This window comes from Gallinula chloropus (assembly GCF_964237585.1).
Source record: "Gallinula chloropus genome assembly, chromosome: 11".
Lineage (NCBI taxonomy): Eukaryota > Metazoa > Chordata > Aves > Gruiformes > Rallidae > Gallinula > Gallinula chloropus.
In genome coordinates, this window is record NC_140096.1 from 123,018 (window position 1) to 145,257 (window position 22,240).

The 22,240-nt window shown below is 52.4% G+C and overlaps 3 long non-coding RNA genes across 6 annotated transcripts; all 3 read right to left on the bottom strand.

Moving 5' to 3' along the window:
* Window positions 1-1,168: 1,168 nt before the first annotated feature.
* On the bottom strand, window positions 1,169-5,534 carry LOC311195769. Of its 2 annotated transcripts, XR_014617529.1 has the most exons (5): window positions 5,300-5,534; window positions 3,212-3,449; window positions 2,603-2,645; window positions 2,345-2,441; window positions 1,169-1,494 (listed from the first exon to the last, which is right to left on the bottom strand). It is a non-coding gene; the product is annotated as an uncharacterized lncRNA (long non-coding RNA). The 2 variants fall into 2 exon arrangements; XR_014617528.1 differs by lacking the exon at window positions 2,603-2,645.
* Window positions 5,535-9,162: 3,628 nt separating this feature from the next.
* Window positions 9,163-13,374, bottom strand: LOC311195808. 3 transcript variants are annotated; one of them, XR_014617534.1, is made up of 5 exons: window positions 13,294-13,374; window positions 11,206-11,443; window positions 10,596-10,638; window positions 10,338-10,434; window positions 9,163-9,488 (listed from the first exon to the last, which is right to left on the bottom strand). It is a non-coding gene; the product is annotated as an uncharacterized lncRNA (long non-coding RNA). The 3 variants fall into 3 exon arrangements; XR_014617536.1 differs by lacking the exon at window positions 13,294-13,374 and having other exon boundaries at window positions 11,206-11,619; XR_014617535.1 differs by lacking the exons at window positions 10,596-10,638; window positions 13,294-13,374 and having other exon boundaries at window positions 11,206-11,619.
* A 3,781-nt stretch (window positions 13,375-17,155) lies between these two features.
* On the bottom strand, window positions 17,156-21,523 carry LOC311195763. The gene is made up of 5 exons (XR_014617523.1): window positions 21,289-21,523; window positions 19,200-19,437; window positions 18,589-18,631; window positions 18,331-18,427; window positions 17,156-17,481 (listed from the first exon to the last, which is right to left on the bottom strand). It is a non-coding gene; the product is annotated as an uncharacterized lncRNA (long non-coding RNA).
* Between the last annotated feature and the right edge of the window lie 717 nt (window positions 21,524-22,240).

Genomic DNA, 22,240 nt, shown 5'->3' on the forward strand with positions numbered 1-22,240 from the left:
CGGGAGGGAGCGTCCGGTGACCTCACAGCTTCCCCGTCCGGGAAGCTAAGCAGGTACCAGCTCGGTCAGCGCCCGGATGGGCGACCTCACCCCGTCTTCGAATCCCCGCACATGACAGTGACCCCCCCCCCCCGCGCGCCCCCTCCCAAAATCTGCCCCCCCGAGGGAGTCCCATCGCCTTCGGGGGTTCCCCGGACCTGACAGTGCCCCGGCCGACCCCGCGACGGGCGGCGGAACCCCCCCCTCACCGGGAGGGAGCGGCCGCCCCGCAATGGCGGCGTCCCTCGTTAAAGCGCCCTGCCGCTCGCGCTGCGCCGCCCGGCCGCAGTCCGCACGCAGCGGGCTCTGCGCGCACCCGCGCAGGAACGCGGCGAGTGTGCACGGAGGCAGCAGAACGCGGCGGCTTCCGTGCGCTGCGCCACCCGGGCGCAGTACCGCTGCGTGTCCGCAAGGCGGCAGCACCGAGGACCCCCGTGTTCGAATCCCCGCTCGGGCCTTTCCGCCAGTGCTCGGGCCTTTCCGCCAGTGCTCGGGCCTTTCCGCCAGTGCTCGGGCCTTTCCGCCTCTGCTCGGCCCTTTTCGGCTCCCCCTGCCCCACTAATTACCCGTCTGCTGCTGACCTGCGCTCATTAACAACCCCCCATCTCCTCCAGCGAATTCAACCCCCCTCCCAACCCTACTGCGACCCCTCTGAGAGCCCTCGAACCCCACCATGGCCCCTGACCCCCTAGAAGACCCCCGAAGGAACCCCCAACACCCCAAAAATAGACCCTAGAGAGACCCCCCCAGAACCCCTCAGAGACACCCCCCCCCCCCAAAGAGCCCCCCCACGATCCCCTAAAAAGGCCCTTAGGGCCCCCCAACTCCCCAAAGAGCCCCCCCAAAAAACCCAGACCCCCCAAACAGACCCCATAAAGAACCCTAACCACCCCCCAAAAAACCTGAGACTCCTTAAAGACGCCCCCAAGCCCCTCACATCCCCCCCAAAATGAGACCCCATAAAGATCCCCTCAAAGAACCCCACACCCCCCCTTAGAGAATCCCCCCCAAAAGCCCTAGACCCCACCAAAAAGAGACCCTGTAAAGACCCCATAGTCCCCCAAAAAGAGCCAACCGCCCTGACTCAGCTGCTGCCAGCCCCATCGATGGAAAGATGCCACAACAACAGTGGCCTTGGCCACGCTTTCTTGGAAACAACTGGTTCCCTCATCACCTCTGAATAATAAAAATTCTAAGGCATTTTACAACAATGTCCAATACAACAGTAAACTGCTGCCAAGTATAACCCAGAAAATTGTTAGCCGGTTCTCCTCTGTCGAAACCGTTGCCAGCTTTGGGCTGAGATGCCTCCAAGGTTTGGTCACCTTCGTCTTCAGCCAACATTGCCAAGTCTCTTGGCTGTTCTTCTGGATCCCCTGGAAGAAGACTGGTGACTGCCTGGAGAAGTGACTCAATCTGCTCTTCTGTTAGTCTTTCCTCACTTTCTTCCACCATCTGCAGGTCAAAAACCAATACATTGTTATTCAATCCATACTTCCTTCCTCAGCTCCAAACAGGAAGACTCAGCCCCAGTAAATACTGCTTTCAATGGATGCAAGACGTAGCCTGAACTCATCACAAAAGCATTTTACAAAGTGGAACTCTTGTAATATTTATAACAACACAAAACAAAAAAGCTCCCTTGTTAGCCACGACAGCTGGCATGCCACAGTGAGACCCTGCTTCTGTTACAAGGAGAACACCACGCTCAGAACAGGCTTTCCTCCTAAAGCCTCTCAGCCTAAGAAAAACCAAACCAAAATACCCAAAGAATTCCCACAAACTAGAAACCCCCACAAAGCCCAAAAACCAAAGAAGCCACAAACCCCCATTAAAGACACACACAAACCCCAGACCCCACAAGAAAAAGCTGCGGGAACTCAAAACACCACAGAAGCCCCTAGCCCTCCCCCAAACCCGCAACCCACAGAACCCCAAAGCCTTCAAAAGGCAGAGAACCAAAACCCCCCCTTAGAACCCCAGTTAAAAAAAACAAACCAACAGAAAATCCTCACAAGCCCACACTAACCCCACAAATCCCAGAGCCTGTAAAAAAACCAACCCACCCAACCCCTATAGCCACAAAAACCAGGAAAAAAAAAAAAAAATCAGTAAAACTACAAACACCTTACCAACCTCCTTGGCTCATTTTCTGAGAGGAGCCTGCACCAGCAGACAGACTAACACATTTTAATCCTAAACTCGGTTCTCTGCGTTCTTTCTCTGCCCCTTCTCTACATCCTTTTCTTTCAACTTCCTCTTCCTACCCACAAGGCTGTCTAAACCAATGGATAGAAACACTAACCCAGGTAACAGTACATCCAGTTCAGATAAAGGCAATGAAATCACCAGCGCCAATACTACGACCTTCTTACAGGTACCACAAGCTCCCAAGAACTCACCTGTAACAGGAAAAGAGGAGAAACCATAGAGACCTTAAATGCAATACGCCAAAACCCGAAAGAGACTTATTCTTGTATATTGAATGTTAAAATCACATGCATAATTACAGAATTCTTTACAGCTGAAAAAATATTTTTAGAAGACGACCCTGACAGTCTACCTGCAACTGCTGCAAGATGTCTATAATAAACCCCCACAATTTTCTGTAATTAAAAAAAACAAAAACAAAAAAAAAAAACACAGGGAAGAATGCAATCAATCATCCAGGTAATTCTGAGTTAACTGATGCCCTGAATGGGACAAGTCGAACCCAAGCTAACACCAGCCAGTTTACTGCAATGCTTGTCTAGCATACACATATATAAATCAAAATGACATGTGGCTAGAGGCCAGGTGCAAAAAGAATAAGACATTTGCACACCACAGCAGACAACCTGCCGAGGGCCACGATATGATATGCTGCAGCAGAGTCTTGTGGCTGTTCGCTCAAACACGCTGGTGGAATAGTCTGCATAACCGGCCCTGGGCACGATTTACATGGGGTTTTCTAAGCTATGCCTGATGTGGCTAAGGGATTTTTACTGGGCAATCCTGGTTTAAGACCAGTCTCGGCTCCTAAGGAATGCCAGCCAACAAAGATGTTTTCAGCCGTTAACAAGAGGAACAGAAATCCAACGACGAGCTGCTGCTTTTAAAACGTGGAGTCATCATTGTGACAAATGGCACCACACAGATCTCTGTTAACACATTTGTAGACAAAGTGGAAGACCTGGGGTTGGGGACAGCTGTGCAACTCAGCCTTCATTTCCCGAGGGCAGGTATGCTCCGTCAGCTGCTGCCAGGTGTCGTCGACAACAAGAAACGGGCTGCACTCTGCCGGCTTGTCCACCTCGAACTTCTCAGCGCAGAGCTGGCGAACATCTTCGGTGGTTATAGACAGTCTCACCAGGAAAGATCTTTCCTGTACATCCACAGTACACTCCCTGGAACGCAACATGAAGGTGGTTCTGTAGAATGAGAAAACACACATCAGCAACTCAAAAACCCCAACAGCTGAAGCGTCAGCAACAAACCTGTCCCCACACTGAGACTCACCCCCGCGATTCCCACGCCCGACAGCCACCTCGCCAACTGCAATACTGGTGGCAAAACTGTGGCAAGCGGAACAGAAATTCCTAAGCCAACACCCTCCTTTCCTCATATTACACTCTAACCCTGCAATTACAGCCAAACAGGACTTGTCCTGCCGAGCAAAACCAGGAAACAAAATGCAGTGAGGCTAAGCAATGTCTGAGGCAGCAGGGTCGAGAGATGGTGCTGCTGCACTACTGCCACAAAACAGGCACCTCCTATCGCCGTGTCAGTCAGAAGGAATAAGAAAAAAGCCTCTGCCAGTGGCAGCAAACGGTGCTGATCCCCAAGTTACTGCGTGATAAGCCATCTGCATTCTTATGCTGCAGCACGCAAAGTGTTTTAGGGTGCTTCAGTCCAGTCAGGACACTTTCATTGCATTAAACCGGTGACAATCTGGGGTCCGAGCCCGATTTAACCGGCTTTCCCATGACAGCTTTTTTTCTTTTTTACAGTAAGGCTTAGAGGGAAGCAGAAAGAAAGCTTCCTCGGCAACATTAGGCTAAACCCTAATGGCAAAAGCCTCGTGGCAAAAGCTGGACCTTTTTTCTGTGTTGAAACTGACATGTTCTTACAACTCCGATAACATGGAAAAAGTCTAAGTGCACCCTACAAGGAAATGCAGTTCTACCTTTCAGAAAGCATTTAAAGAGGAAAAAAAACCAAGCAACAACTGGGGGAAAAGCAACCACAAACATCTTTTGAACACATGAACAAAGCAAGCTGCTGTAGCGTGCTTTTTTTAAAAAAAAAAGACATTAACTGTGGTTACAGACTGAAAAAGATACAATTAAAGGAAGTGGAAAAATGGCACAGTGAGAAAGACCTGTTTATCAACTCAGCGGGTGCCAATGTCTGTATGCTAAACCAATCAGGCACGCTAAATCACAATGGCAAAGATGTACATTGCACAAAAGCAAGCCAGCAAAAGCTACCATTGAGAAGGCGGTTCTACCACTTAAGTTCCAAGAAGCACTCTTATCTTTAACAACGTATTTTTACAGCTTGCAAACTGAAACACTGAAGCTTTGCAGCAGCATTTAAACGAGGTCAGGACTGACCCTGACGAAACAGGGCCTATCCGTTTCTGTTACCGGTGTGAAGCAATTATGAAAAATCAGCCCTAGAGGAGGAAAATCAAGCTGCAGTTTTAGTTCCTAATGCATGTAACACACAGATGTTTTTAAAAGCACGCGCTTTAGACAGACGGGACTGCTTCGAGAAGAGGCTGAAGCTCCCACAAGCACTCCTAACATATACTAAGTATCAAAGTTATTTATGGAGCGGCAGAAAATTGTACTCAATCATCCTCACAATATGGCATTTTTTGCCTTTTCATCCTAGAGACGGAGGGAGGATGAAGGCCTTCCGGGGTCCGATAGCTGATAAAACTGCAGGAGCCCATCACAAGTGTAGCTACCACATTGTTAAGTCACGATGACTCCCCCTGCTCGATCGAAAATATCTCACCTCATAAGGCAGAGTCCATCAGTAGATTCCCAGGTCACACAGGCCTGCACTCTGCGAGCTGAACAGCTTTCTGTACTTCCACTTTACAGTGGAACCATGAGACTCTCTTGTTATGCTACTGATGTTGCCAACTTTAGGACCACCCTTGGATGGATTTCTACTCCAACAATGTCATCAAAATCTGCGCTGTGAAGAAGAGCCCACCTTCCCTAGTCCTTTGCTTCATTTTAAGAAAAATAAACGAATGACAGGTTACCTTCTCCATGCAGAAAACACAGATCCATCGATTCCACCACGTACTCAACTTCAGTATCCAGCTCCAGCATGTCACACCTACTCACCCAGTGTGATAACACAGTCAAGAAGTCATCATTTTCATTCAGCCTCCCTGAGACAAAGGGAATAGAGACAGTCAGAGACAAACTGCGCTTTCCTTACCAGCCTCACCGTTTGAAAGGAAAGTGTTGCTTCGCTGCCTTCGCTGAGAAGTACATCTGTATTACTCTAGATCCTCCTGTAACCAGTGCGCAGCAAAGTGGGTGTCACCTGACACTGGCTGGACAGGACGCCAATGCCAGCTTCGTCCCATACTCTCTAGCGAGCGCAAATCTGACGATGCACACTTTGAGGCGTGCTCTCCTCAGGCAGCAACTCTGTCTTCTGCAGGATCTGCTGGAGATGCCCCTCGTTTCATGAACTGCTGCCAACAGCACCTGCATTTATGGAGAATAAAGCATATTCAAGGGTCAGCTTGCTGCCTGGGACAGTGAGATATAGAATGAAAAAAAAAAAAAAAAAACACCAGACAACAGGCTAGAGAAATTGTTGGAGAAAACAAGACAGGTGCAGATCACGACAAAGAGATGGAAAAGGAAAGTAACTGCAGTGGCCTGCAGGACAGAGACGGAAGACGAAAAAAGGAGGAAGAGAAAGCAGGAAAAAAGCACAGAGAGAAAAAGAAAAGGGAGAGGGAGATGAAGAAAGGGAAAGGGAGAGAAGAAAAGGGAGCAGGACAGTAGAATAGAGAAGTACAGGCAAGGGGAAAAAAAAAAAAAAATCAGAGGAGTAGTAAGAAAGGGCAGGGGTCAGTGGAGGGCTGGGAAGGACCAAGACTCACAAGAAGGACAACAGGTTCTGGATGGGTAACCACCCAACTCTTAAACTTTTGGGGACTTAATGGGTACAAGGTATCCAAGAAGAAAGCTCAAATAGCAAGCCAAACAGTAATGTCTCCAATGGGCTTGGACATTTCACAAGGGCAACAAAGGCTGACAAGGAAACAAAAGGCAGAGCAGAACCTGTGCTCCATTTTCATTTACCATAAAAAAATTATAGAAACCCTGCGAGCCACGGAACCCCCAAAAACCCAATTAAAACCACAAAAGAAACCCAAACCAGAAAACCAACAAAAGACCAGAGCAAAATAACCACCGAGCCGAAGAAACCAGCAAACCCGGAAACCCCAGACACCACAAGAACCCCCGATAACCACTGAACGCCACAGCAGCCACAAGAGAAGCCCTAAGCCCTCCTCTGCCAAAACAGCCCCGCGAGACAGAAAACCCACAAGCCGCAACTAGAGAGAGACACAGACCCACGCAAACCCCCAAATCCCCCCAAACCTGCCAGCCCCGCGGCCCGGACACGCTCAGACTGACCGGAAGAGTCCAGTCGCGCCCCGCCCCGCCGGCCCCTTCGGTGCCCCGTGTCTCCCGTGCCGGCTGCTCGGGGAACGGGAGCTCTGGCCCGGCCGCACCCCCAAGCCCCCGCCGCGACCCCCTCCGCGCACTGCCCGCGCGGCGCGGAGCCCCCCCTCCCGGCCCAGACACCCCGCCGGACGCCGCGGAGACACGTCCCGGCACGGACCGGCGCCGGCAGAAGGCCGGCCGCGGCTGGGGGGGGGTGGAAGGCGCGGCGCCTCGCCGCCCGCGCGCCCCGCACCGACCCCCGGCCCGCCGCGACCACTCGCGCCGCGACCCGCCGACCGCCCGGCCCCGGCCGACCCCGCGACGGGCGGCGGAACCGGAGCCTCACCGGGAGGGAGCGCCGGCATCCCGACGGGCCCCCTCATCGCCCCGGAAAGCACGGGCAGGCTCCTCGTGGCAGCTCCGCGGTTATACTGCCCGGAAAGGAGCGGGGCATGCCGGGATATACTGCCCCGGAAAGGAGCGGGGCATGCCGGGATATACTCCCCCGCAAGGGAGCGGGGCATGCCGGGATACGTTCCAGTGCGGCTCCGGCGGAAAAATGGCCGCCGGAGGACTTCCGGGCATGGCGGCGCCCATCTCCGTACGGCTCCGGCGGTTAAATGGCGACCGAGGGGCTTACGGGCATGGCGGCGCCCATCTCCGTGCGGCTCCGGCGGAAAAATGGCCGCCGGGGGGCTTCCGGGCATGGCGGCGCCCATCTCCGTGCGGCTTCGGCGGTTAAAAGGCGGCCGGGGGGCTTCCGGGCATGGCGGCGCCCATCTCCGTGCGGCTACGGCGGAAAAATGGCCGCCGGGGGGCTTCCGGGCATGGCGGCGCCCATCTCCGTACGGCTCCGACGGAAAAATGGCCGCCGGGGGGCTTCCGGGCCCCCGTTGGGCGGCGCGAGCTTGGGGGGGGCTACACAGCACAGCTGCCCCGTTCGGGAAGCTAAGCAGGGACCAGTTCGGTCAGCGCCCGGATGGGCGACCTCACCCCGTCTTCGAATCCCCGCACCTAACAGTGCCCCCGCCACGTGCGCCCCTCCTCCCAAAATCTGACCCCCCCCGAGGGAGTCCCATCACCTTCGAGGGTTCCCCGGACCTGACAGTGCCCCGGCCGACCCCGCGACGGGCGAAGGAAACCCCGCCTCACCGGGAGGGAACTTTCGGAACGCTGCGGCTTCCGTGCGCTGCGCCACCCGGGCGCAGTACCGCTGCGTGTCCGCAAGGCGGCAGCACCGAGCGATCCCGCGAGGGCGGGGGGGGGGGTACCGGCGCCTCTCCGGGAGGGAGCGTCCGGTGACCTCACAGCTTCCCCGTCCGGGAAGCTAAGCAGGTACCAGCTCGGTCAGCGCCCGGATGGGCGACCTCACCCCGTCTTCGAATCCCCGCACATGACAGTGACCCCCCCCCCCCGCGCGCCCCCTCCCAAAATCTGCCCCCCCGAGGGAGTCCCATCGCCTTCGGGGGTTCCCCGGACCTGACAGTGCCCCGGCCGACCCCGCGACGGGCGGCGGAACCCCCCCCTCACCGGGAGGGAGCGGCCGCCCCGCAATGGCGGCGTCCCTCGTTAAAGCGCCCTGCCGCTCGCGCTGCGCCGCCCGGCCGCAGTCCGCACGCAGCGGGCTCTGCGCGCACCCGCGCAGGAACGCGGCGAGTGTGCACGGAGGCAGCAGAACGCGGCGGCTTCCGTGCGCTGCGCCACCCGGGCGCAGTACCGCTGCGTGTCCGCAAGGCGGCAGCACCGAGGACCCCCGTGTTCGAATCCCCGCTCGGGCCTTTCCGCCAGTGCTCGGGCCTTTCCGCCAGTGCTCGGGCCTTTCCGCCTCTGCTCGGCCCTTTTCGGCTCCCCCTGCCCCACTAATTACCCGTCTGCTGCTGACCTGCGCTCATTAACAACCCCCCATCTCCTCCAGCGAATTCAACCCCCCTCCCAACCCTACTGCGACCCCTCTGAGAGCCCTCGAACCCCACCATGGCCCCTGACCCCCTAGAAGACCCCCGAAGGAACCCCCAACACCCCAAAAATAGACCCTAGAGAGACCCCCCCAGAACCCCTCAGAGACACCCCCCCCCCCCCAAAGAGCCCCCCCACGATCCCCTAAAAAGGCCCTTAGGGCCCCCCAACTCCCCAAAGAGCCCCCCCAAAAAACCCAGACCCCCCAAACAGACCCCATAAAGAACCCTAACCACCCCCCAAAAAACCTGAGACTCCTTAAAGACGCCCCCAAGCCCCTCACATCCCCCCCAAAATGAGACCCCATAAAGATCCCCTCAAAGAACCCCACACCCCCCCTTAGAGAACCCCCCCCAAAAGCCCTAGACCCCACCAAAAAGAGACCCTGTAAAGACCCCATAGTCCCCCAAAAAGAGCCAACCGCCCTGACTCAGCTGCTGCCAGCCCCATCGATGGAAAGATGCCACAACAACAGTGGCCTTGGCCACGCTTTCTTGGAAACAACTGGTTCCCTCATCACCTCTGAATAATAAAAATTCTAAGGCATTTTACAACAATGTCCAATACAACAGTAAACTGCTGCCAAGTATAACCCAGAAAATTGTTAGCCGGTTCTCCTCTGTCGAAACCGTTGCCAGCTTTGGGCTGAGATGCCTCCAAGGTTTGGTCACCTTCGTCTTCAGCCAACATTGCCAAGTCTCTTGGCTGTTCTTCTGGATCCCCTGGAAGAAGACTGGTGACTGCCTGGAGAAGTGACTCAATCTGCTCTTCTGTTAGTCTTTCCTCACTTTCTTCCACCATCTGCAGGTCAAAAACCAATACATTGTTATTCAATCCATACTTCCTTCCTCAGCTCCAAACAGGAAGACTCAGCCCCAGTAAATACTGCTTTCAATGGATGCAAGACGTAGCCTGAACTCATCACAAAAGCATTTTACAAAGTGGAACTCTTGTAATATTTATAACAACACAAAACAAAAAAGCTCCCTTGTTAGCCACGACAGCTGGCATGCCACAGTGAGACCCTGCTTCTGTTACAAGGAGAACACCACGCTCAGAACAGGCTTTCCTCCTAAAGCCTCTCAGCCTAAGAAAAACCAAACCAAAATACCCAAAGAATTCCCACAAACTAGAAACCCCCACAAAGCCCAAAAACCAAAGAAGCCACAAACCCCCATTAAAGACACACACAAACCCCAGACCCCACAAGAAAAAGCTGCGGGAACTCAAAACACCACAGAAGCCCCTAGCCCTCCCCCAAACCCGCAACCCACAGAACCCCAAAGCCTTCAAAAGGCAGAGAACCAAAACCCCCCCTTAGAACCCCAGTTAAAAAAAACAAACCAACAGAAAAACCTCACAAGCCCACACTAACCCCACAAATCCCAGAGCCTGTAAAAAAACCAACCCACCCAACCCCTATAGCCACAAAAACCAGGAAAAAAAAAAAAAATCAGTAAAACTACAAACACCTTACCAACCTCCTTGGCTCATTTTCTGAGAGGAGCCTGCACCAGCAGACAGACTAACACATTTTAATCCTAAACTCGGTTCTCTGCGTTCTTTCTCTGCCCCTTCTCTACATCCTTTTCTTTCAACTTCCTCTTCCTACCCACAAGGCTGTCTAAACCAATGGATAGAAACACTAACCCAGGTAACAGTACATCCAGTTCAGATAAAGGCAATGAAATCACCAGCGCCAATACTACGACCTTCTTACAGGTACCACAAGCTCCCAAGAACTCACCTGTAACAGGAAAAGAGGAGAAACCATAGAGACCTTAAATGCAATACGCCAAAACCCGAAAGAGACTTATTCTTGTATATTGAATGTTAAAATCACATGCATAATTACAGAATTCTTTACAGCTGAAAAAATATTTTTAGAAGACGACCCTGACAGTCTACCTGCAACTGCTGCAAGATGTCTATAATAAACCCCCACAATTTTCTGTAATTAAAAAAAACAAAAACAAAAAAAAAAAAAAACAGGGAAGAATGCAATCAATCATCCAGGTAATTCTGAGTTAACTGATGCCCTGAATGGGACAAGTCGAACCCAAGCTAACACCAGCCAGTTTACTGCAATGCTTGTCTAGCATACACATATATAAATCAAAATGACATGTGGCTAGAGGCCAGGTGCAAAAAAAATAAGACATTTGCACACCACAGCAGACAACCTGCCGAGGGCCACGATATGATATGCTGCAGCAGAGTCTTGTGGCTGTTCGCTCAAACACGCTGGTGGAATAGTCTGCATAACCGGCCCTGTGCACGATTTACATGGGGTTTTCTAAGCTATGCCTGATGTGGCTAAGGGATTTTTACTGGGCAATCCTGGTTTAAGACCAGTCTCGGCTCCTAAGGAATGCCAGCCAACAAAGATGTTTTCAGCCGTTAACAAGAGGAACAGAAATCCAACGACGAGCTGCTGCTTTTAAAACGTGGAGTCATCATTGTGACAAATGGCACCACACAGATCTCTGTTAACACATTTGTAGACAAAGTGGAAGACCTGGGGTTGGGGACAGCTGTGCAACTCAGCCTTCATTTCCCGAGGGCAGGTATGCTCCGTCAGCTGCTGCCAGGTGTCGTCGACAACAAGAAACGGGCTGCACTCTGCCGGCTTGTCCACCTCGAACTTCTCAGCGCAGAGCTGGCGAACATCTTCGGTGGTTATAGACAGTCTCACCAGGAAAGATCTTTCCTGTACATCCACAGTACACTCCCTGGAACGCAACATGAAGGTGGTTCTGTAGAATGAGAAAACACACATCAGCAACTCAAAAACCCCAACAGCTGAAGCGTCAGCAACAAACCTGTCCCCACACTGAGACTCACCCCCGCGATTCCCACGCCCGACAGCCACCTCGCCAACTGCAATACTGGTGGCAAAACTGTGGCAAGCGGAACAGAAATTCCTAAGCCAACACCCTCCTTTCCTCATATTACACTCTAACCCTGCAATTACAGCCAAACAGGACTTGTCCTGCCGAGCAAAACCAGGAAACAAAATGCAGTGAGGCTAAGCAATGTCTGAGGCAGCAGGGTCGAGAGATGGTGCTGCTGCACTACTGCCACAAAACAGGCACCTCCTATGGCCGTGTCAGTCAGAAGGAATAAGAAAAAAGCCTCTGCCAGTGGCAGCAAACGGTGCTGATCCCCAAGTTACTGCGTGATAAGCCATCTGCATTCTTATGCTGCAGCACGCAAAGTGTTTTAGGGTGCTTCAGTCCAGTCAGGACACTTTCATTGCATTAAACCGGTGACAATCTGGGGTCCGAGCCCGATTTAACCGGCTTTCCCATGACAGCTTTTTTTCTTTTTTACAGTAAGGCTTAGAGGGAAGCAGAAAGAAAGCTTCCTCGGCAACATTAGGCTAAACCCTAATGGCAAAAGCCTCGTGGCAAAAGCTGGACCTTTTTTCTGTGTTGAAACTGACATGTTCTTACAACTCCGATAACATGGAAAAAGTCTAAGTGCACCCTACAAGGAAATGCAGTTCTACCTTTCAGAAAGCATTTAAAGAGGAAAAAAAACCAAGCAACAACTGGGGGAAAAGCAACCACAAACATCTTTTGAACACATGAACAAAGCAAGCTGCTGTAGCGTGCTTTTTTTAAAAAAAAAAGACATTAACTGTGGTTACAGACTGAAAAAGATACAATTAAAGGAAGTGGAAAAATGGCACAGTGAGAAAGACCTGTTTATCAACTCAGCGGGTGCCAATGTCTGTATGCTAAACCAATCAGGCACGCTAAATCACAATGGCAAAGATGTACATTGCACAAAAGCAAGCCAGCAAAAGCTACCATTGAGAAGGCGGTTCTACCACTTAAGTTCCAAGAAGCACTCTTATCTTTAACAACGTATTTTTACAGCTTGCAAACTGAAACACTGAAGCTTTGCAGCAGCATTTAAACCAGGTCAGGACTGACCCTGACGAAACAGGGCCTATCCGTTTCTGTTACCGGTGTGAAGCAATTATGAAAAATCAGCCCTAGAGGAGGAAAATCAAGCTGCAGTTTTAGTTCCTAATGTATGTAACACACAGATGTTTTTAAAAGCACGCGCTTTAGACAGACGGGACTGCTTCGAGAAGAGGCTGAAGCTCCCACAAGCACTCCTAACATATACTAAGTATCAAAGTTATTTATGGAGCGGCAGAAAATTGTACTCAATCATCCTCACAATATGGCATTTTTTGCCTTTTCATCCTAGAGACGGAGGGAGGATGAAGGCCTTCCGGGGCCCGATAGCTGATAAAACTGCAGGAGCCCATCACAAGTGTAGCTACCACATTGTTAAGTCACGATGACTCCCCCTGCTCGATCGAAAATATCTCACCTCATAAGGCAGAGTCCATCAGTAGATTCCCAGGTCACACAGGCCTGCACTCTGCGAGCTGAACAGCTTTCTGTACTTCCACTTTACAGTGGAACCATGAGACTCTCTTGTTATGCTACTGATGTTGCCAACTTTAGGACCACCCTTGGATGGATTTCTACTCCAACAATGTCATCAAAATCTGCGCTGTGAAGAAGAGCCCACCTTCCCTAGTCCTTTGCTTCATTTTAAGAAAAATAAACGAATGACAGGTTACCTTCTCCATGCAGAAAACACAGATCCATCGATTCCACCACGTACTCAACTTCAGTATCCAGCTCCAGCATGTCACACCTACTCACCCAGTGTGATAACACAGTCAAGAAGTCATCATTTTCATTCAGCCTCCCTGAGACAAAGGGAATAGAGACAGTCAGAGACAAACTGCGCTTTCCTTACCAGCCTCACCGTTTGAAAGGAAAGTGTTGCTTCGCTGCCTTCGCTGAGAAGTACATCTGTATTACTCTAGATCCTCCTGTAACCAGTGCGCAGCAAAGTGGGTGTCACCTGACACTGGCTGGACAGGACGCCAATGCCAGCTTCGTCCCATACTCTCTAGCGAGCGCAAATCTGACGATGCACACTTTGAGGCGTGCTCTCCTCAGGCAGCAACTCTGTCTTCTGCAGGATCTGCTGGAGATGCCCCTCGTTTCATGAACTGCTGCCAACAGCACCTGCATTTATGGAGAATAAAGCATATTCAAGGGCCAGCTTGCTGCCTGGGACAGTGAGATATAGAATGAAAAAAAAAAAAAAAGAACACCAGACAACAGGCTAGAGAAATTGTTGGAGAAAACAAGACAGGTGCAGATCACGACAAAGAGATGGAAAAGGAAAGTAACTGCAGTGGCCTGCAGGACAGAGACGGAAGACGAAAAAAGGAGGAAGAGAAAGCAGGAAAAAAGCACAGAGAGAAAAAGAAAAGGGAGAGGGAGATGAAGAAAGGGAAAGGGAGAGAAGAAAAGGGAGCAGGACAGTAGAATAGAGAAGTACAGGCAAGGGGAAAAAAAAAAAAAAATCAGAGGAGTAGTAAGAAAGGGCAGGGGTCAGTGGAGGGCTGGGAAGGACCAAGACTCACAAGAAGGACAACAGGTTCTGGATGGGTAACCACCCAACTCTTAAACTTTTGGGGACTTAATGGGTACAAGGTATCCAAGAAGAAAGCTCAAATAGCAAGCCAAACAGTAATGTCTCCAATGGGCTTGGACATTTCACAAGGGCAACAAAGGCTGACAAGGAAACAAAAGGCAGAGCAGAACCTGTGCTCCATTTTCATTTACCATAAAAAAATTATAGAAACCCTGCGAGCCACGGAACCCCCAAAAACCCAATTAAAACCACAAAAGAAACCCAAACCAGAAAACCAACAAAAGACCAGAGCAAAATAACCACCGAGCCGAAGAAACCAGCAAACCCGGAAACCCCAGACACCACAAGAACCCCCGATAACCACTGAACGCCACAGCAGCCACAAGAGAAGCCCTAAGCCCTCCTCTGCCAAAACAGCCCCGCGAGACAGAAAACCCACAAGCCGCAACTAGAGAGAGACACAGACCCACGCAAACCCCCAAATCCCCCCAAACCTGCCAGCCCCGCGGCCCGGACACGCTCAGACTGACCGGAAGAGTCCAGTCGCGCCCCGCCCCGCCGGCCCCTTCGGTGCCCCGTGTCTCCCGTGCCGGCTGCTCGGGGAACGGGAGCTCTGGCCCGGCCGCACCCCCAAGCCCCCGCCGCGACCCCCTCCGCGCACTGCCCGCGCGGCGCGGAGCCCCCCCTCCCGGCCCAGACACCCCGCCGGACGCCGCGGAGACACGTCCCGGCACGGACCGGCGCCGGCAGAAGGCCGGCCGCGGCTGGGGGGGGGTGGAAGGCGCGGCGCCTCGCCGCCCGCGCGCCCCGCACCGACCCCCGGCCCGCCGCGACCACTCGCGCCGCGACCCGCCGACCGCCCGGCCCCGGCCGACCCCGCGACGGGCGGCGGAACCGGAGCCTCACCGGGAGGGAGCGCCGGCATCCCGACGGGCCCCCTCATCGCCCCGGAAAGCACGGGCAGGCTCCTCGTGGCAGCTCCGCGGTTATACTGCCCGGAAAGGAGCGGGGCATGCCGGGATATACTGCCCCGGAAAGGAGCGGGGCATGCCGGGATATACTCCCCCGCAAGGGAGCGGGGCATGCCGGGAAACATTACAGTGCGGCTCCGGCGGAAAAATGGCCGCCGGAGGACTTCCGGGCATGGCGGCGCCCATCTCCGTACGGCTCCGGCGGTTAAATGGCGACCGAGGGGCTTACGGGCATGGCGGCGCCCATCTCCGTGCGGCTCCGGCGGAAAAATGGCCGCCGGGGGGCTTCCGGGCATGGCGGCGCCCATCTCCGTGCGGCTTCGGCGGTTAAAAGGCGGCCGGGGGGCTTCCGGGCATGGCGGCGCCCATCTCCGTGCGGCTACGGCGGAAAAATGGCCGCCGGGGGGCTTCCGGGCATGGCGGCGCCCATCTCCGTACGGCTCCGACGGAAAAATGGCCGCCGGGGGGCTTCCGGGCCCCCGTTGGGCGGCGCGAGCTTGGGGGGGGCTACACAGCACAGCTGCCCCGTTCGGGAAGCTAAGCAGGGACCAGTTCGGTCAGCGCCCGGATGGGCGACCTCACCCCGTCTTCGAATCCCCGCACCTAACAGTGCCCCCGCCACGTGCGCCCCTCCTCCCAAAATCTGACCCCCCCCGAGGGAGTCCCATCACCTTCGAGGGTTCCCCGGACCTGACAGTGCCCCGGCCGACCCCGCGACGGGCGAAGGAAACCCCGCCTCACCGGGAGGGAACTTTCGGAGCGCTGCGGCTTCCGTGCGCTGCGCCACCCGGGCGCAGTACCGCTGCGTGTCCGCAAGGCGGCAGCACCGAGCGATCCCGCGAGGGCGGGGGGGGGGGTACCGGCGCCTCTCCGGGAGGGAGCGTCCGGTGACCTCACAGCTTCCCCGTCCGGGAAGCTAAGCAGGTACCAGCTCGGTCAGCGCCCGGATGGGCGACCTCACCCCGTGTTCGAATCCCCGCACATGACAGTGACCCCCCCCCCCCGCGCGCCCCCTCCCAAAATCTGCCCCCCCGAGGGAGTCCCATCGCCTTCGGGGGTTCCCCGGACCTGACAGTGCCCCGGCCGACCCCGCGACGGGCGGCGGAACCCCCCCCTCACCGGGAGGGAGCGGCCGCCCCGCAATGGCGGCGTCCCTCGTTAAAGCGCCCTGCCGCTCGCGCTGCGCCGCCCGGCCGCAGTCCGCACGCAGCGGGCTCTGCGCGCACCCGCGCAGGAACGCGGCGAGTGTGCACGGAGGCAGCAGAACGCGGCGGCTTCCGTGCGCTGCGCCACCCGGGCGCAGTACCGCTGCGTGTCCGCAAGGCGGCAGCACCGAGGACCCCCGTGTTCGAATCCCCGCTCGGGCCTTTCCGCCAGTGCTCGGGCCTTTCCGCCAGTGCTCGGGCCTTTCCGCCTCTGCTCGGCCCTTTTCGGCTCCCCCTGCCCCACTAATTACCCGTCTGCTGCTGACCTGCGCTCATTAACAACCCCCCATCTCCTCCAGCGAATTCAACCCCCCTCCCAACCCTACTGCGACCCCTCTGAGAGCCCTCGAACCCCACCATGGCCCCTGACCCCCTAGAAGACCCCCGAAGGAACCCCCAACACCCCAAAAATAGACCCTAGAGAGACCCCCCCAGAACCCCTCAGAGACACCCCCCCCCCCCAAAGAGCCCCCCCACGATCCCCTAAAAAGGCCCTTAGGGCCCCCCAACTCCCCAAAGAGCCCCCCCAAAAAACCCAGACCCCCCAAACAGACCCCATAAAGAACCCTAACCACCCCCCAAAAAACCTGAGACTCCTTAAAGACGCCCCCAAGCCCCTCACATCCCCCCCAAAATGAGACCCCATAAAGATCCCCTCAAAGAACCCCACACCCCCCCTTAGAGAATCCCCCCCAAAAGCCCTAGACCCCACCAAAAAGAGACCCTGTAAAGACCCCATAGTCCCCCAAAAAGAGCCAACCGCCCTGACTCAGCTGCTGCCAGCCCCATCGATGGAAAGATGCCACAACAACAGTGGCCTTGGCCACGCTTTCTTGGAAACAACTGGTTCCCTCATCACCTCTGAATAATAAAAATTCTAAGGCATTTTACAACAATGTCCAATACAACAGTAAACTGCTGCCAAGTATAACCCAGAAAATTGTTAGCCGGTTCTCCTCTGTCGAAACCGTTGCCAGCTTTGGGCTGAGATGCCTCCAAGGTTTGGTCACCTTCGTCTTCAGCCAACATTGCCAAGTCTCTTGGCTGTTCTTCTGGATCCCCTGGAAGAAGACTGGTGACTGCCTGGAGAAGTGACTCAATCTGCTCTTCTGTTAGTCTTTCCTCACTTTCTTCCACCATCTGCAGGTCAAAAACCAATACATTGTTATTCAATCCATACTTCCTTCCTCAGCTCCAAACAGGAAGACTCAGCCCCAGTAAATACTGCTTTCAATGGATGCAAGACGTAGCCTGAACTCATCACAAAAGCATTTTACAAAGTGGAACTCTTGTAATATTTATAACAACACAAAACAAAAAAGCTCCCTTGTTAGCCACGACAGCTGGCATGCCACAGTGAGACCCTGCTTCTGTTACAAGGAGAACACCACGCTCAGAACAGGCTTTCCTCCTAAAGCCTCTCAGCCTAAGAAAAACCAAACCAAAATACCCAAAGAATTCCCACAAACTAGAAACCCCCACAAAGCCCAAAAACCAAAGAAGCCACAAACCCCCATTAAAGACACACACAAACCCCAGACCCCACAAGAAAAAGCTGCGGGAACTCAAAACACCACAGAAGCCCCTAGCCCTCCCCCAAACCCGCAACCCACAGAACCCCAAAGCCTTCAAAAGGCAGAGAACCAAAACCCCCCCTTAGAACCCCAGTTAAAAAAAACAAACCAACAGAAAATCCTCACAAGCCCACACTAACCCCACAAATCCCAGAGCCTGTAAAAAAACCAACCCACCCAACCCCTATAGCCACAAAAACCAGGAAAAAAAAAAAAAATCAGTAAAACTACAAACACCTTACCAACCTCCTTGGCTCATTTTCTGAGAGGAGCCTGCACCAGCAGACAGACTAACACATTTTAATCCTAAACTCGGTTCTCTGCGTTCTTTCTCTGCCCCTTCTCTACATCCTTTTCTTTCAACTTCCTCTTCCTACCCACAAGGCTGTCTAAACCAATGGATAGAAACACTAACCCAGGTAACAGTACATCCAGTTCAGATAAAGGCAATGAAATCACCAGCGCCAATACTACGACCTTCTTACAGGTACCACAAGCTCCCAAGAACTCACCTGTAACAGGAAAAGAGGAGAAACCATAGAGACCTTAAATGCAATACGCCAAAACCCGAAAGAGACTTATTCTTGTATATTGAATGTTAAAATCACATGCATAATTACAGAATTCTTTACAGCTGAAAAAATATTTTTAGAAGACGACCCTGACAGTCTACCTGCAACTGCTGCAAGATGTCTATAATAAACCCCCACAATTTTCTGTAATTAAAAACAAACAAACAAACAAAAAAAAAAAACCAGGAAAGAATGCAATCAATCATCCAGGTAATTCTGAGTTAACTGATGCCCTGAATGGGACAAGTCGAACCCAAGCTAACACCAGCCAGTTTACTGCAATGCTTGTCTAGCATACACATATATAAATCAAAATGACATGTGGCTAGAGGCCAGGTGCAAAAAGAATAAGACATTTGCACACCACAGCAGACAACCTGCCGAGGGCCACGATATGATATGCTGCAGCAGAGTCTTGTGGCTGTTCGCTCAAACACGCTGGTGGAATAGTCTGCATAACCGGCCCTGGGCACGATTTACATGGGGTTTTCTAAGCTATGCCTGATGTGGCTAAGGGATTTTTACTGGGCAATCCTGGTTTAAGACCAGTCTCGGCTCCTAAGGAATGCCAGCCAACAAAGATGTTTTCAGCCGTTAACAAGAGGAACAGAAATCCAACGACGAGCTGCTGCTTTTAAAACGTGGAGTCATCATTGTGACAAATGGCACCACACAGATCTCTGTTAACACATTTGTAGACAAAGTGGAAGACCTGGGGTTGGGGACAGCTGTGCAACTCAGCCTTCATTTCCCGAGGGCAGGTATGCTCCGTCAGCTGCTGCCAGGTGTCGTCGACAACAAGAAACGGGCTGCACTCTGCCGGCTTGTCCACCTCGAACTTCTCAGCGCAGAGCTGGCGAACATCTTCGGTGGTTATAGACAGTCTCACCAGGAAAGATCTTTCCTGTACATCCACAGTACACTCCCTGGAACGCAACATGAAGGTGGTTCTGTAGAATGAGAAAACACACATCAGCAACTCAAAAACCCCAACAGCTGAAGCGTCAGCAACAAACCTGTCCCCACACTGAGACTCACCCCCGCGATTCCCACGCCCGACAGCCACCTCGCCAACTGCAATACTGGTGGCAAAACTGTGGCAAGCGGAACAGAAATTCCTAAGCCAACACCCTCCTTTCCTCATATTACACTCTAACCCTGCAATTACAGCCAAACAGGACTTGTCCTGCCGAGCAAAACCAGGAAACAAAATGCAGTGAGGCTAAGCAATGTCTGAGGCAGCAGGGTCGAGAGATGGTGCTGCTGCACTACTGCCACAAAACAGGCACCTCCTATCGCCGTGTCAGTCAGAAGGAATAAGAAAAAAGCCTCTGCCAGTGGCAGCAAACGGTGCTGATCCCCAAGTTACTGCGTGATAAGCCATCTGCATTCTTATGCTGCAGCACGCAAAGTGTTTTAGGGTGCTTCAGTCCAGTCAGGACACTTTCATTGCATTAAACCGGTGACAATCTGGGGTCCGAGCCCGATTTAACCGGCTTTCCCATGACAGCTTTTTTGCTTTTTTACAGTAAGGCTTAGAGGGAAGCAGAAAGAAAGCTTCCTCGGCAACATTAGGCTAAACCCTAATGGCAAAAGCCTCGTGGCAAAAGCTGGACCTTTTTTCTGTGTTGAAACTGACATGTTCTTACAACTCCGATAACATGGAAAAAGTCTAAGTGCACCCTACAAGGAAATGCAGTTCTACCTTTCAGAAAGCATTTAAAGAGGAAAAAAAAACCAAGCAACAACTGGGGGAAAAGCAACCACAAACATCTTTTGAACACATGAACAAAGCAAGCTGCTGTAGTGTGCTTTTTTAAAAAAAAAAAGACATTAACTGTGGTTACAGACTGAAAAAGATACAATTAAAGGAAGTGGAAAAATGGCACAGTGAGAAAGACCTGTTTATCAACTCAGCGGGTGCCAATGTCTGTATGCTAAACCAATCAGGCACGCTAAATCACAATGGCAAAGATGTACATTGCACAAAAGCAAGCCAGCAAAAGCTACCATTGAGAAGGTGGTTCTACCACTTAAGTTCCAAGAAGCACTCTTATCTTTAACAAAGTATTTTTACAGCTTGCAAACTGAAACACTGAAGCTTTGCAGCAGCATTTAAACCAGGTCAGGACTGACCCTGACGAAACAGGGCCTATCCGTTTCTGTTACCGGTGTGAAGCAATTATGAAAAATCAGCCCTAGAGGAGGAAAATCAAGCTGCAGTTTTAGTTCCTAATGTATGTAACACACAGATGTTTTTAAAAGCACGCGCTTTAGACAGACGGGACTGCTTCGAGAAGAGGCTGAAGCTCCCACAAGCACTCCTAACATATACTAAGTATCAAAGTTATTTATGGAGCGGCAGAAAATTGTACTCAATCATCCTCACAATATGGCATTTTTTGCCTTTTCATCCTAGAGACGGAGGGAGGATGAAGGCCTTCCGGGGTCCGAGAGCTGATAAAACTGCAGGAGCCCATCACAAGTGTAGCTACCACATTGTTAAGTCACGATGACTCCCCCTGCTCGATCGAAAATATCTCACCTCATAAGGCAGAGTCCATCAGTAGATTCCCAGGTCACACAGGCCTGCACTCTGCGAGCTGAACAGCTTTCTGTACTTCCACTTTACAGTGGAACCATGAGACTCTCTTGTTATGCTACTGATGTTGCCAACTTTAGGACCACCCTTGGATGGATTTCTACTCCAACAATGTCATCAAAATCTGCGCTGTGAAGAAGAGCCCACCTTCCCTAGTCCTTTGCTTCATTTTAAGAAAAATAAACGAATGACAGGTTACCTTCTCCATGCAGAAAACACAGATCCATCGATTCCACCACGTACTCAACTTCAGTATCCAGCTCCAGCATGTCACACCTACTCACCCAGTGTGATAACACAGTCAAGAAGTCATCATTTTCATTCAGCCTCCCTGAGACAAAGGGAATAGAGACAGTCAGAGACAAACTGCGCTTTCCTTACCAGCCTCACCGTTTGAAAGGAAAGTGTTGCTTCGCTGCCTTCGCTGAGAAGTACATCTGTATTACTCTAGATCCTCCTGTAACCAGTGCGCAGCAAAGTGGGTGTCACCTGACACTGGCTGGACAGGACGCCAATGCCAGCTTCGTCCCATACTCTCTAGCGAGCGCAAATCTGACGATGCACACTTTGAGGCGTGCTCTCCTCAGGCAGCAACTCTGTCTTCTGCAGGATCTGCTGGAGATGCCCCTCGTTTCATGAACTGCTGCCAACAGCACCTGCATTTATGGAGAATAAAGCATATTCAAGGGCCAGCTTGCTGCCTGGGACAGTGAGATATAGAATGAAAAAAAAAAAAAAAGAACACCAGACAACAGGCTAGAGAAATTGTTGGAGAAAACAAGACAGGTGCAGATCACGACAAAGAGATGGAAAAGGAAAGTAACTGCAGTGGCCTGCAGGACAGAGACGGAAGACGAAAAAAGGAGGAAGAGAAAGCAGGAAAAAAGCACAGAGAGAAAAAGAAAAGGGAGAGGGAGATGAAGAAAGGGAAAGGGAGAGAAGAAAAGGGAGCAGGACAGTAGAATAGAGAAGTACAGGCAAGGGGAAAAAAAAAAAAAAATCAGAGGAGTAGTAAGAAAGGGCAGGGGTCAGTGGAGGGCTGGGAAGGACCAAGACTCACAAGAAGGACAACAGGTTCTGGATGGGTAACCACCCAACTCTTAAACTTTTGGGGACTTAATGGGTACAAGGTATCCAAGAAGAAAGCTCAA